Consider the following 15,539-nt stretch of genomic DNA (forward strand, 5'->3'; position numbering starts at 1 on the left):
GATGAGGGGCTTGGGGAGAGGGAGATGAGGGGCTTGGGGAGAGGGAGATGAGGGAGGTGAAGGGCTGGTGAAGGCAAGGAAGGGTTTGAATTGAGGGAAATATGGGGTTGGTGAAGGTGAAGAAGGATTTGGAGTGAGGGAGGTGAAGGGCTGAATGTGAGGAACGGTTTGGGGAGAGGGAGATGATGGGTTTGGGGTGAGGGTGATGAAGGGCTAGTGAAGGTGAGGAAGAGTTTGGGGTGAAGGTGAGGAAGGATTTGGGAGGAGGGAGGTGAAGGGCTGAAGGTGAGGAAGAGTTTGGGGTGAGGGGCTGAGAAGCTTTTTTGGATGAAGGAGTTAAGGGGCTGGAGAGGTGAGAAAGCAGTGAGGAGCTTTGGGATGTGGGGTATGTGAGGCCATAAAGATGGAAAGGGAATGAGGACCTTGGGGGTGAAGAAGATATGGGGCTACAGAGGTGGAAACTGGAAATGTTATGTGCTGTGGTGAGGGATTGGGCCAAAGGAGATGCTGGGCTGCAGAGATTGGGAAGGGGTAAGGAGTGAACAGTGGGATGAGTAAGGTGAGGTTGGAGAGACTTCTTTGGGGTGTCTGTGATAGTGAGTCCTACAGAGGTGAGGATGAGAGAGGTGGCTTGTTGCCCCTTTGGGATTGTGTTGGGTGGAGACTGTGCTGAAGGAGGACCTGACAAAGGGACCAAAGATGGAAAGTAGTGTAGTTTTTCAGACTATTAAGCATCACTGGCTTGCCATTTGAATAATTCCACGCTTAATCTGTAACCTGATCTCAATGGTTTATCATAAAACAGTCTCCCTTGCCCGATAGGATGGTGGGAGGGTACTGGGGGAATAAATTAGCACTTAACTCTTAAATCTCTCATGACAGCAGCACTTTTCCTTAAGATGATGTTATCAGTGATTTGCAGCTCTAAGATGCCTTAATTTAGTACTTTTAGCAGGTGCAGAAACTGCTTGGCTTTGAGAAATCCTCTCCCTGTGGGGCAGTTTTCTGTTGGAGTGATTTGCCTCCAGTATTCTTTATGTATAGAGGGGAAAAAGGAGGGGAGGAAGAGTTTTAACCAAGGCTCTGACTTGGCACTGGGTGCTGTGAGTGAATCAACGTTGCTGGAGCTTGGCTAATGCAGGGAATTACAAATGGGAGAGGATGGGAAATATATTGCAGGACGTTGAATGTTGGACAGGGGAGATGATTTTCTCTCCTTCAGGAAAGGAGATGTTGCAAGAAGTGGATCTGCAGGGACAGGCAGCACTAGGTGCAGAGCACAGACAAATAACTGCAGCGTGATGAGGATCCATGGGAAGGAACTGCACTGTTACAGGATGTATCCTTTCTGCTCTGTAAGAACTGCTCCAGTGTGAGCTGCGTCATGTTCCACTGCCTTGATCAGACAGTGCTGCTAAAATATTTCATGAGATATGGCTTGAGCAGGTGAATTTTTCCTGCTTCCCTTCAGAAGTCAGACTTTTTTTGTAAATACCTGGCAGAGGTGGTTGGTGATGTGATTGCACTGACATGGCTTGTGTGTGCCTTCCTCCCTCCCACCACTATTGCGAAAACAAGGTCCTCCTCTCTTGGTTTGTTTAGTGACTGTACTGGATTGATGAAATGTCCAACAGACCTGATTTTTTCCTTCCTAAATAAGAGGTTTCAGACAAGAGATTAAGGTATTTACTCAATGCTTTGGCTATAAATGCTTCCAGAAGTGCATTTTACTGTAAGTTTGAAAAGATGACAGTACCTTAATCTCCTAAAACTGCATCCAGTAGTCTCTGAGGCATCCAAAAACATATCTGAGTTCCTGTGTCTGTCAAAGGTAGTGGCAGCTGCTGTCTTGGAAGCGAGAGCTTCATTCCTCTATTAATGAGATTAAATTGGATATTTAAGGGAGTTTTCATGACAAAATAACAATTTCCATGATGTAATGGATGGGATCAGTGGAACAACTTCTATTTTAGTTTGCTGTTTGTAATGTCAGGGACTGGTTTACACGAGTTGGCTCGTGCCCCTCCTAGCAAGTAAATGATAGCAGTTCTCATGCTCAATTATGTATGACTGAGGCATCTTCAGTAAAAGGAAAATGTAATGGTTCTATGGATAAACCCTCCTGTGTAACTGTGGGTTAACCCCTGCAGGACCCTACTGCTCCTTGGAAGTCTGTTGCTGAGAAAGGAATGAGCAGTACCTGCTCATCTTGCTTGGATGCTGTGGGGACTGCCTGCAGTCAAGGGCAATCCCCTCCCTCCAAATTGAAATATGCCTTAAAAATTCAGTCAGTCTTCAATACAGTTGTATTATCCTGCCTTATGCTGACAAGGGAGGTTGTCTTTTGCTGGAGGTGTCCTTCCTTAGTGGTGAGAAGGTGGCAAGAACACTGACTGACAGCTGGTGAACTTGCTGCCCCTTCTGTGTCATGTTACAACAAAACTCATGGAGTGCAACTCTGTTCATGTGCCTTCTCAGTGGGGCAGCACAAGTGGAATATTTTCATGGCATCCAGCGAAGCGTGGTGTAACTCTGACTGAAACAATGCACATGCTTGTATGTCCAAGTGCATGTGACCTTAAATTTTCACACTGAAGCAAATGTTGGAGCCTGTTTGAGGAGCTTTCTGAAGTAACTGCCTTTATTCTTACATGTGGAAATGCAGGCTCTGAGGAGCTTAGAGCAGGCTGAAGTTGGACCCATCTTACAGGGCTGTGACCTCCGGGGTTAATTACCTTTACACTCGTTCCAGTCCTGGATTCACTGACAGCTACAAAGTTAGGACTTGGTGATTTAATGTGGCTCTGCTTGTGTGCTGGGGTGGGAATGTGTGGACTCTGCCTCTATCCCTGTGTAAATATAAATGGATCATTTATAAAAGTAATGAGAATATTAACGCTGGATGGTACCTGCAGAGTAAGTCACCAGTGAAACTGCATCTAATGTTTGAAAAACCTTCTTAAAGTCAAAATGTGTTGCCAACTGAGTGGCTTAGAAAAGATGTTGAGGCTTTGAGAGGCATCTTATAAATTCTTGGGTGGAAAGATGATGTCTGGAATGACCTGGTAGCTGCTAGGTACTGCCTGCAGTTGTGAACACAGCTGCATGTAACACTTCAGTACTTCCAGTAGACACTGATTTAAGCTATAAACAGTTGCTTTACACAGGAGCATTTGATCTTGTCCAGCTTAGTCTGTAAAATCTGCCTGTGATGTACTGCTGTCATCCTTACTTGAACACCTCATGACTCCCAGCATCAATTCCTGGAGTGGGAAGCCAGTTTCACTCGCAGTCTGTGGGCACCTCTACTTGAACATTAGACAAAACCAGTGCAATCCTTCACATTGCCCATCACAGGCTGCAGCTGGCAGGTCCTTTTGAGCTTAACCAGGGGTCTGTCCCTCTGAAGAGCACAAGCCTCCCTAAAATACTCACACCAAATGATCAAGCATGTGTGTTGAGCAGCAGTGCACATGTGCTGGTGTCATGTTTGAAGTGAAAACAAGTTTCACTTGCCCTTCAAACTGACTGCAGTGTGATGGGCTACTTTTAATAGTGTCAAGGCTGTTGGAGTTGAAATGGAGCTTTCCAGTTGATCTGCCAAGAGACCCACTGTGGAAGCAACGGGGCTGTCGTGACAGGGGGAAGCTTTAGCAGCTTGCAGAGTAACAAATAACATGAAGAACTATTTGTGCTGCATTTTAGTTTTGCAAAGGTCATTTCCCATGACCTTTATATCTGTAATACTTGCAAGATCCCAGGCTGTGACCTATTCCAACTATGAGCATAAGATTCATCAAAACTGCAATGGAACAGCCTTGTGTGCAGTCATTTCCCTTAGAGATGGGTTAACTGATTTGATACAGATTCTGTTGGAGGTCCTGGTCCTTCAATTTAGTGTCAGCCTTACTGAACACTTCCACTCAATCTGTTGATTTGAGGATTACAGAGTGTAGCAGTCATAGCTTTCTTTAATATAACAGCACGAAACTGGTATGAGTGGTTGAAAAAATCCTTCTCCTAAGCAGAGCATTACACCTGCCTGGTAACTGCTGTATTGAGTCCAATAAATTTCTAATGGAGTTGTGTGTTTAGGTCTCCATGCAAAAGCAGAAAACAAATGATTCTGGTGTGTCCAGTTGTCAGAGTTGAAGCAGAATGCTGTCAGGATGAGTGATACCACATGTGTAGCTTGACAGATAGCTCATGTTTCAGCCTGAGAGTCACCTTCCTGACAGGAGATCCTGGAGACCCCAGAAACCAAGCCTGGAAGCAGACCCTGCTCAGCTGTGGAGTGCTGTGAACTAAAGACTTAGCATGTTTTTAGTAAGCTGCTGCTGGTTGGGTGACTCTTACAGTCAGCAGCTTATCAGTCACCCACACATCTTGTTTGGGTCACAGCCCTGCTTGGAGTAACCACCCAAAACTTCCACTGGTAACAGATATCATGTTCTACATCTGGGACTGTTAGGGGCTCCTGAATCCAAGCACTGGATAATTATTACTATTCTGAATAAACTGATTGCTCTGAAGTGTGGTACAGAAGCATAACACTACTCCAAGTGGATCAAGATACTCTGCATGAAAAAGAGCTGAGTTCATACTATTAAATCTAGAGCTCAGATAGAGTTGCCTGAGACTGAATTTGCCTTGAGTTAAAAGCTGAACTTTGGGCATCTCAGCGATGGGTTCAGAGCTCTGCAGTGTCTGAGCCATGGAGTGGTTTGTGCTGTGAACTGGCACACGGGAGCTATTAACTAAAGCCCCTTGTTGCTGGTGCTTCCAACAAGTGCTGTGCAGTCATTTAGACTGCCACTGGCATACGGCTTTATAACAACTTGGGACAAGCAGCCAGGTTTCCTCATCAAACTTGCGCTTGGCAAGTGACTCTGGCAAGCACCAGGACACAGGGCTTTTGTTGGGTAATGATGGGGTTTGGCTTAGGATCTGCTCCTGACCTTGGTTTTCCCTCAGTGGCACGTAGTCTGCTCCAACATGAATATCAATGTATAGATGATGGGAAGTTGGTCTCCACAGTTTGGACAACTAATAAAACTTAAAACCCAGTTAAATCTGGGGAAGACTTGATTTCCAGGACTCCTATCTATGAAGGATACAGACTATTAAATTGATCTCTTTAGCTTTAGGAGATCTGGCTGACCCAACACTTTAGGCTTGACTCAGCCTCCTTTGCAGTGTTGTATGAAGACTGACTAATCTGGTGGCCTGAGGTGCTCTGGGAATGGACTGAGACATACTTTCCTTGCACGACTGCAATTGTGAGTCAATAGCTGCTGCTCGTGTAGCAAGGCATAAAAGGGCAGGAGATAAAGCTTAGCCCTAAGGAATAGACCAAAGATGCTTCTAAGAAAGCCTTGGTGTGTAAATGGCAGCAGGAAAGCATTACCCCAAACTGTTTTGCTGAAGTCTGAGGTGGATTTTATCAGTGTTCTGGGGAAAGTAAGTCTGGTGCTCTCAGCAGAGTGGAGAGAGGACCTAGTTTCCTCATCTTGTTTTAAATGAGAGCTCTAATGTTTTTGTAACTGAAATTGAAACCAGTGTTATGCTGACCCTGCATATTTTCTATCCTCTGCTGGCTGGCCTGGACTACTTCTGCATGCAGTATAGTTCATTTATTTTGGAGACTTGAAAACAAGCCATTATCACCCTCTGATGCCAGATAAATAAATGATCTAACTGGGGGCTGAGCCCAAAGTGCTCTTTTACAAAAGCACAACTGCATGTCACACTTATCTTCTGCATTCTGTCCTTGAATATATGATCAGTCTTTCTGGACCACATCCAGAAAACAGTGGCTTAACCCAGCAAGCGATGACCGCAGAGCAGTCAGATTTCTGTGCCACTTAATTTCCTATCATCACTTATGCTCAGAAAACAATCTTCCAGAATACACTTAATCTGTTTAACCTACAACTTGCTTATCAATCATACGAGAGTACAAATAGCAGGAACAGGAATTAACTATTAAATAGTCTTGATGCTGGTTCTTTGCTTCCAGGTAATGAGAGTTTCAGGGATTTGTTGGGTGGGGAGAAGGCACATATGCTGGGTAAAAAATACTCCTCCCATTTTATGAGGGGAATATCTGAGCAAGTACACTGGCCTGAGCAGTCTGGCTCTGGGTACTCCCAGAGGAGTGATTTGACAGTCTGAACTATTGCTCCTTGGAGTAGTGTGGCTGGCCAGCTAACTCCCAAGAGTTCAAAAAATAACCCAAAACAAATGCACAAACTTGCTTTAACACCAGCACATCTAGTGCACATGTCCCATTTGCAGTCTGAAATGTATCTGGGGGAATCAGCTTGTGCTATGGGCTTGTTCTTTTTCTTGGCTCTTGTGCTGCTTCTAACTGTGGTGTAGGGAGGGAATAGGCTTGCATTTCTCAGCACTGGAGGTATCTTGATTGTTTCTTAACATTGTAGCACTTCCACCTGCCTAAAAATCAAAGCATTTTCTTCAGTGGGCTTAAAAAGAGTGAATGGGCAGTTACTTATCTGTCCCCTTCATGTTCCCACATTTATTTCTGGCCTTAGGAGCTTGTTTTGCTGCTTTGCTTTCAAATCACCTTCCCAATTTGTCATCTTCCCGTTTTGTCTGTTCAAAACTTTTCATGTGCAGCTGCACAGGAGTAGATCTCTCAGTCAACAGGAGAAATGGAACTGAATCAGATAAGGTATGTCCTCTTCCAGATGGTTGCTCTGCAATAATTTGTGTGGCAGTTCAGGGTGCCATTTGAAAATAAGCCTTTTGACCCTATAGTACTAGTAAGTTCTAGTCTTCTTTGTATGCATATGACCTGGACACTACCACAGCCTTTCAGTTGTGTAGTGGTCCCCAGTGAAGCTATATATAAAAGGGTTTGAGTTCCCATACAGTGAATTTTGTCCTAACATCTTCCCCAGGTGGCCATTCATCTAGTGACCTTGGTATTATATGGTTAGTTATCTCTTACTAGTTAGGAACAGTAGGATATACTCGTGGGCAAGTAATAGTCTTTGATGTGATGGCTTAAGATAAAGCCTCACTGCTTTGTCTCAGCATATTCTTAGCCTGTTCATGGCTAGATCTCAATAATATCACTTTGTCTACGTAAAACCTAATGAGTCTTAGGGGTGTTCAGTATAAACTTGACTCTGTACTCCTTGAACAGATTTCCTTGCATCATCCCACCTATGTACAAGTCACTTCATGGAAAGATAGGCTCACACAAAAAACTTCCAATGCTCAATAGCTGCAAACTATTAAACATGTACTTTCATCAGCCTACAAACTTCCAGGTCATTCCAGCAGCCCAACCTGCACAGTATTTCCCTGAACTGCACTTAGTAGCTTTCTCTTCCTCATTAACTATGCTCCTAAATTAACACTTTCTAAGAGGTCAGTTCCAGTGCCATGTTAATGCTGGTTACTGAATAACTGGTTGTAATTAATGTGTGAATTTATCATTGCTACAATAATGACTACACTGTTTCCTGCACTTCAGCCTCTTTCAGGAGCTTTTGGTGAACACTCCTGTCTGCGTGGCTCTGTGAGGAGCCTGTGTATTGCTGAGTATCACTTGCAGGACCCTTCAATGAACCTGACAAGTTGCCTTAATTGTGGATCACAACCTCCTTCTGCCTGTTTGGAATTTAGTGATTGATGTGTCCCTGAAGGTCTTTGCTGATTTCTGAAGTTTAGGGGCTTTCCTGGTTACAGCCACTTGATGGGAAGTGGTCAAACATTCCAACTGGAGAAAGCTTTAAGTCCCCACATAGTAATTACAGTATTGACTGGAGATATATATATATGTATATATATATATATATACAGACACACACACCATAGCTCAAAGAAGACAATTTTTTTAAGTAAATAGGGAATAAGATTTCAACTTCACATGCAGAAATTGCTGCTGTCCAAATGAGTTGGAAATCTCACCTTAGGAAACAGGATAAGAAAGCTGCTGCAATTCTGTGCTTCAGGCATTCTCAGTTTGCCTTGTATGTGAAAAAAAGTCTCATCTAGAGGTGTTGGTAATGGCTCCCCAAACTTCAATACTAAAAGCATATTGTCTAATAAGGGCAGAGTCTAATGTCATTATGTTTAAATACTTCAGCTCTGTATTTATAAAATTGCCATGCAATTTACTGTCAGTCTTGCATTTAAATTGGTGTGGTCAGGGTGGAAGTACTGTGCAAATGAAAGCAACACTTTGTTTGTCTCCAGTAGCAGCATTCAGTTCATTAATATTGCATATACCTGTAACTTGGAAAATGAGTTGGAAGCCTGCCTGTGGCAAATATTAAATAAAAATGGGTTCCTTCCTTTTGCATCAATGACTGTCCAGCATAATTTTTAATTCTTACCTGGTGCAGTTACACCAGTGCCATTATAATGCTTCATTTTCTTGCTGGCTGTTGATGTAGGGATTAAATAACTTCCTTTCTCATTGTCTGGGTAATAGTCATATCTTTTCAAAGAATGAGAATAACAAGAACACTGGCCAACTCTTGGCTTTCACCAGAGAAATTTTTAAAATGTTGGACTAGACTGAGAGCAAAGCAGGAAGCCAAGGCTGGAAAATTCTCTGCTCTGTCCTATCTGATAAAGCAAGAGCCCAGAACTTTCCTTCCTTAATTTGTTAGCCTCACACGGCAAACTGGAGCTCTAAGTTGTTTGATGTGAGCAGCTAAGACTACAGCTATACAAATCTGACTTTTTGCATCTGAAAGGACCTGGGTTTGTAGTAATGCTGTGACCCTTCCAGCCTTGCAGGAAGGAATGAAAATCCAGCTTACGTGGGTGATGAATACATCTCACATTGCTTATATCTGGGCCTGTAATATAATGTTACAGCTGCACTCCCCAGACTGCTAAGTAGGAGTTTAGGCACAGAATTAAACTGTAGATTGTGCAGGCAAAGCCTGAAGGTCTGAGTAGCTCTTTTGATCACTGAGGTGCAGTGTCACAGTATGTGGGCAGGATGTATCCAAAGTGACAGACGAGTGTCACTGTTCGCAGTCTCGTGGGATTCGAAGTGTGGCTCCAGTGTAGAGCTGCCAATGCTTCTGAAATCAGTGTCATCTCAGCAAATGGTAGTCAGGCCTGCTCCTCCTGGTAGGAAGTGTTTAATAAAAAGCATGTGAGAAGGCACATACATGTGTGCAGTTTATTTTCTGTTCAGCAGAGAAATCTGGGATCAGGCCACTCAAGATCCTGTCCGGATGGCTGACTTCCCCCATGTGTGTCCTAAAGTAAACTGGAGTCTTTTTGATTGCATTATTTTTCAGAAGGAATTTACATTTTGTACCTGGGAGAGCTGTCTCTGCTAATTCCAGTTCCATGTTTTGAAGGCTGGTAACACTTTATTTGCAGAGTTTTGGTCTCCATTCCAGTGAAGGTTTGAGCGTGGATGATGCTTACAGGACAAGTATTCTTCCATCAGGCAAAATACAGGATATAGTTGCACATTTTATATTCATCCTGTTTCTCCAGACTTCACATGTGAGTGGTGAGCAAGGGCACACCAAGTCCTCAGAGGAAGATGGAAAAGCTTTCCTGGCCAAGACTTGTTTGAGTTATCTCTAGTCAGTGTGAACTGCAGTGTGTGTAAGTAGGAAGAATTGTACAGGCACCACATGAACTCTTTTCCTGCAGGATTTGGTCAGAGCACAGTCCAAAAAAGGCCATGATTGGGGGTTTGATCCCCGTAGGGGCCATTCACTTACAATTCAGACTCAATGATCCTTGTTGGTCCCTTCCAGCTCAGAATATTCTGTGATTTAGTTTTTCCTGCTAAACTAGGAATTTGTTATCCCCTAACTGTCTATCCAAATTAACTTAAACTCACTCCACTGTTTGATTTCAAACCAGGATGCAAGATAAGCATAGTGATGTCACATCACAGCTGTTTTAATGTGGAACTGAAGCTTAAATTTAAGTATCTTTTTGCTTAAAAGGAAAGGTTTAAAACAAAATAGAAGTGACCTTTCGAATTATGACTGGTTTACTACATGATCATCTGTACTTCTCTAGAGAATGTGTTTTGCAGAAATATTTATGTAGAGGTAATACATTGAACTTTGAAATTTGTTGCTGGAAGAATAAAAACTTAAAGCTCTTACAGGATGATAAATGCATTTCACTTAAATGACATAAGAGGGATGTGGTGCCCGTTTTATCTATTAAATTTTGACTGCTATACAAAGCAACATTAAAATATTTCAAGTCTATTTAGGCTCTTAACCTAAAACATTTAAGGATTTCTTATGCTTAACTGCTGATTGCTTTAATCAAATCTTATTCCTCCCAAAAATCTGGCAGGTGATTGTTCAAATGGTAAACACATTAGTTTATTGCATAAGCTGGTCCTGTAATTGAAAAAGTAAAATGACTAAGCACAATGTTCTCAGTAAAGATGCCAAAATAAAATACAGCCCAGAAGGGCAAGCCATGCTTTTCATTAAAATAAGCTTCAATAACCATGAAATTTATCACCCTAAGGGCTTCCTCACTCTGACAAGCAATTAAAGTGTAAAATGTCAAATTCCTCTATGTACTGACCAGTGACTTGCATCAACTTTAAGATCTTTTTTTAGTCAAATAGTAGATGTACTTTCTTGTTCACAAGCTACAAGAAATTGAGTTTTCTTTTTCAGCTTCCTGTGTTACTGCTGAAGGCTCACACCTACACATGCAGCACTTGCAAATGTCTGTGCCTTTGTGTGTCCTGGTAGGTGGGAAACTGTGTGCTCACAAGTGAAGATGTAAGAATGGCAGGGAGCAACCTCAGCTGGTAGAGCCATGGGATGTTGATCCATGAGTGTGGCAATGAAGGAGTGAACCTGCTTGTTGTCTTCCTCATGAGGGATAACAATTCTGTTACTGGTGTAGAAAATATGCTTTAATTCTGGTTACAGCTTGGGCCAATCATTACCTTTCTGATGAAGAAGAGATCACTTCATGTTGTCCTTTCAACAGCTTTCATACTTAAAACCCTCTGTCAAGCTTTTGTTTAGATAAGTAGAATAATATGCCCTTCAGACTTTGTAGTCACATCTTCTGGCTCCTGTCCTTTTGATTATTTCCTCTCTCAGTTTTTTCTGGTTGTACAGCGTGCTCTGCTCACTGAAGTGTTTGGCTTGAAAGTTGTTGTGATTTGATGAGGAATTATTAGTCATGTGAGGTGCTCCTCACTCTAAGAGAACATCAGAATAAAAGTGAGAATATCTCCTTTCAACAGGTTACTGACTTGGGTTCTGCTTCTCTGCTGTAATCCACAGGTCTTCTGAAAAATGTGTAATCCCTTCTCTAGTTGACCTGCTTTCAGGAGCAGTGTTTCCATCAACGTTTGCTGGTTTTTGTTTTTATTTCACACTATCCTTTGCAATCCTCACAGATCTCTGTTCACTACACCTGCTCTCAGTGCATGAGCTGATAATACTTCTGGACCAACACCAGAAAGCTCCTGAAACCCTACTTGGAAATACTGTTTTGGAGTCAGCTGCTCTTCACAGCAAAAGTTGTGGAAGCTGCTGTTGTAATGTCCTCTAAGTCCACCTGAGCATCCTACCCACACTGGTTTCATCTAAGGTTGACAGAGCCTGAAAATAGACATACATGGCACATACTACAGCTTTTTAGTAAAATCTGTGAAATCCTACATGACTGCTAATTTATTAAAACCTGCAAGTGTTTCAGAGTAGGATTTTTCCTGGAAGACTTCTTGAGTGACCAAATCAGGCAATTCTAGTTGTCCAGAATCAATTCTAAAATCTCTGACTGGAACCAGAGGTCTATAACAAGCTATCCAATATGCCAAAGTGCTTACAAAGGCTTTTAGAAATTCTAGGGAAAATTAATGTCACCACAGCGTGACCAGGATTACTGCCAACTGCTCAAAGCCTTGATATTTTTGGTTTTCCTGCTTTTAACACCCCTATACTTTAAGCAGGTGTAGCAGCTCAAATACTTAGGACTAATATGCACACCATTATGTCAAGGTAACAACTTTTTATCTGATTTTCAAGGACTTGGCCAAGAATGTGGTGAAGTTGAATGATAAGTCTGCTCATTTCCACAAACTGTTGCCTATAAACACCTTGCAGACATTGAGGGAACCAGCCAAAAGCAGCAAAATAATTCAGGGGTGAATGTTCTATCCCTTATCAACTCCATGTGTGATAAATGGATTTAGCTGGTTCTAATGTTAGACAAAGGAATCTGTAAGTGTTAACTGTCTTCATGGGAACTGGGTTGGAAGCCAAGCCACTATCTTGTACCAGAATAAACTGATAAGAGAATACATTCAGTTAAAAGTAGAGCAGTTCTTTAAAGAAATAGTCTGAAGACCTAAAACTCTTGAAGAAGTTGAGATTAGGTAATGTTATGTGCAGTATTCATTCAACCTGACTACTTTAATTTTGCAACTTTTACTCATCCCTTTGTTGTAGAAATTACAACTGTCCTGCTGTTTTCTCCCACAGGTGCAAGCCTGTGATTTCCTCTGCAGCACAGAAAGAAAACACCTCTTTGAAATTCATCTAGTCAAAGACACCAAACAGCCTCAGCCAGGTGTTTGTGTGTTGACATCATACCTGGTCTGAGCTCTGCCATTAGTGATGCTCCTTGCTTGGGATGCTACTGTGGGCAGTGGTCATCTCCTGGAAGATGAACATCAAATCAGTTTTGAAAATGGAACAATTTAATATATTATTGCAAATAGAAGCTTGCAATAGTAAGTTGTAAGTTGATTAGGAGTGACAGGTCAGGGAGCTGGAAGTGTAGCATCTGGAATATTGTAAGGTCAGGCTCAGTTTTCCGGAGAAAGTGAGAAGACTGTGTCCATTATACTTTTAAGATCAGAGAACAGAAAGCACTGAGAGCTTACAGAGCTGAATGCCCTACCTTGTGGTGTGCCTGTTCTCAACAGCTGCTGCTGGACCACAAAGATGATTAAACCAGAGAAAAGAGTAGAGACTAAAAATCTTGTACTGGTATTTCTTCTACTGCATGAGCAGAGCAGCAGAGATGAATCCAAACTGAATGTGAGTGCAGCAGGATGAGGAAAAGTCAGTGATGCGACCACAAACTTTAAGCAGTTTAATAAAGGTGTGTGCATGACAGAAGATGAATGAGAGCTATTTAACTTTCTTCATGAAGCCCACACTGTTGCTAGATGTTATTACTCAAGTGTAGAGAATGCTCCTATCAAACTGCTGAAATTCATAAGCAGGTATCTTCAGTGCATTGAAGGCAGCATTCATGGATCAGCTCTCAATTTGGTCAGCTGTTCCTCTCTTACGTTCTGGAACAGCTCTACAGCCCTCAGATGGGAGGTCTTTTAATGTCAGGTGCTTGTTAGACTAATCTCAAGACTTCTCTGAGCAAGACAATTCTGTTCCTGTTTATCCTTCAAATCAACCCCCACCAAATTTCACTTACCAAACTGTAGTTGTTGTTCCTTTTAAAGAGGTGATACTCAAAGTCTTCATCTGTATTCACTTGACCAGTTCTCGGATCCTAGATTTAAGTGGTAGCTGTAATTTGCACCTACTCACATAGTCTGTGGAGTCCCTTTTATATTCCTTCCTCGGAAGATGGCTTACACCGACTCAATGTGTATCTTGGTGTCTCCTTAAACAATAGAGGCACAAAACCAAACTTATCTTGTCAGGTGTTCAGGTTGTTGCTTCTTTCTCTGGATTTCCCACTCGGCTTGAGATTTCAGGATCTATCCAGGGTATTAGAATGAGCAACAAAGATTGCTTGTTCTCTGAGTATACTTCTTAGAGAGGATCCCATGCCTTTCTGAGGATATTAGATGTCTAGTAGGATAACCTGCCAGCTCAACTGTTACATTTCAGTATTGTGCTATTCTGTGCTCTGGAATTCTGGCATTTCCCTCGTTTTGCTCTTTTCATGCGCTGCCTGCAAATATTAAAGCAACTCTACCTGCTCAGAGAAATGCCGGTGATACTATCTGACCACAAATTCATTCTGCCTCTGAGAATGATCTGGAAAGGCACTCTGGCTGGTATGCAATTAGCCTTGCATAAAGAAACAACCACTAGATTAGCTTTGTTTTCTAGACAATCAATCATGTTTGTATAGGCTGAACCTTTCACTGCCCTGTTCTTTATGCCAGCAGCCCTGCTTTGAATCTTACAGGTAAATTACATTGGCTAGGACTTGTTGACTTTAAATATCATTTTTATGCAAAGAAACTCTCTCCTTCCTAAAAGAAGCCTGCCTAGTTCTGTAGAAACTATTGCAACAATATTTTGTTCTTATGGATATTCAGGAAAAGCTACTTTAGTATGTGTAAGATTAATTCACTGAGGATGTCTTAGGTAATTCAAAGCTGCATTATCTGATAGTAACCTCGAACAGAAAATGCTTGTGAGAGACTGGATGCTTTTCAAACAGCATTTATTTCTTGTTTGGTTTCTGGGTTTGTTTTTTCTTGGGTTTTTTTTGGAGAGAGGTTAATGGTTTATGAGGGCAACCAATATTCAAGGTAGGTAAATGTACATTAACATCTTCACTGCCTTTGCAGCCTGCTTGTGGTAGCCCCAGCTGGCTTGTAACATTGTTATAGTGCAGCTGATGAAACCATCGATTCCTCTTAACCACTCTGCCCCTGGAAAATTGTCCCTGTGGGGATTTAAAGGAGTGCAAGTTCTATGCTCCAGATGATGTGATGATACTTAGAGTTGCATGGATGAGAGATGCCCCCATCTCACAATGCAGCTTTGTCCCTAAAGGATTCCTTGGGTGATATGTAGAGTTTTCCTTGGAGGATGGCAGCTGTATATTGTACAGGAAGAGTTGATGAACTGACAGAGCATGATTGAATTGTCTGAAAGGGACAGGACCAAACCTAGATGAGATGTGTTTACTTTCGTTTTCACCTGCTGAAAGTGACTGTCAGCTGCAAGAACTGTAGTGATTGCACTGACAGAACAGCAGGATATAAACACTTCTTTGGTGCAGATCTGCTGCAGGTCTCATCCCACAGAGGTCCAGATGTCTGCTGTTAAAGTGGCATGGATGCTGGAGCTTGTACATCCTATAAGAGAAGAACAGCTGACAGTCATTCCCAAATTAGGTAAAAATGCCAAATTGTGACAAGCCTTTGCCAAGTGTTTCGTAGTTCTACAGAGTCACAAATGGAAGAGATCTGTGTCCTCTAAATATTTTCCTGCTAGCTGGTCTTCATGTATCAAGTCCAACTGCCAAGCACTTGTACCCTCTTATTATTTTAGTGTACGTGTCAGTAAATAACTTATCCTGCCAGTTCTAACAGGGTTACAGCTTGGCAAAACACATTGCTAAAATACCATTCCTTCATAATCCAAAATCAAAATATGCCCTGATCAAGCTGCTCTTAAATGTGGCCACCAGCTTTCTACAGGGCTGCTGATAAACCAGCTAAGGCTAAAGCACATTATCTGCAATAAAACTGCCAAAAATGGATGGTTTGTAAATTAGCCCAAGTGTTGTCTGTTCATTACCTGTATTTTCGTCCCCTATAA

The 15,539-nt window shown here is 42.2% G+C and overlaps 1 protein-coding gene across 4 annotated transcripts in view; it reads left to right on the forward strand.

Moving 5' to 3' along the window:
* Positions 1 to 15,539, forward strand: part of SLC45A4 (solute carrier family 45 member 4) — an 88,675-nt gene that overhangs the window by 23,900 nt on the left and 49,236 nt on the right. Inside the window, exon 1 of one of the 4 annotated variants that reach the window (XM_008933292.3) lies at positions 300 to 1,355. The exons of 2 other annotated variants lie outside the window; for them this stretch is intronic. The gene's annotated coding sequence lies outside the window, so the exon portion shown is untranslated. Of the gene's footprint in view, positions 1 to 299; positions 1,356 to 9,546; positions 9,613 to 15,539 lie in introns of those variants that run through there. One more of the 4 variants, XM_018075515.2, reaches the window with a different exon arrangement.

The sequence above is a fragment of the Manacus vitellinus genome, unplaced genomic scaffold, assembly GCF_001715985.3.
Source record: "Manacus vitellinus isolate BGI_N305 unplaced genomic scaffold, ASM171598v3 scaffold_1_pilon, whole genome shotgun sequence".
Lineage (NCBI taxonomy): Eukaryota > Metazoa > Chordata > Aves > Passeriformes > Pipridae > Manacus > Manacus vitellinus.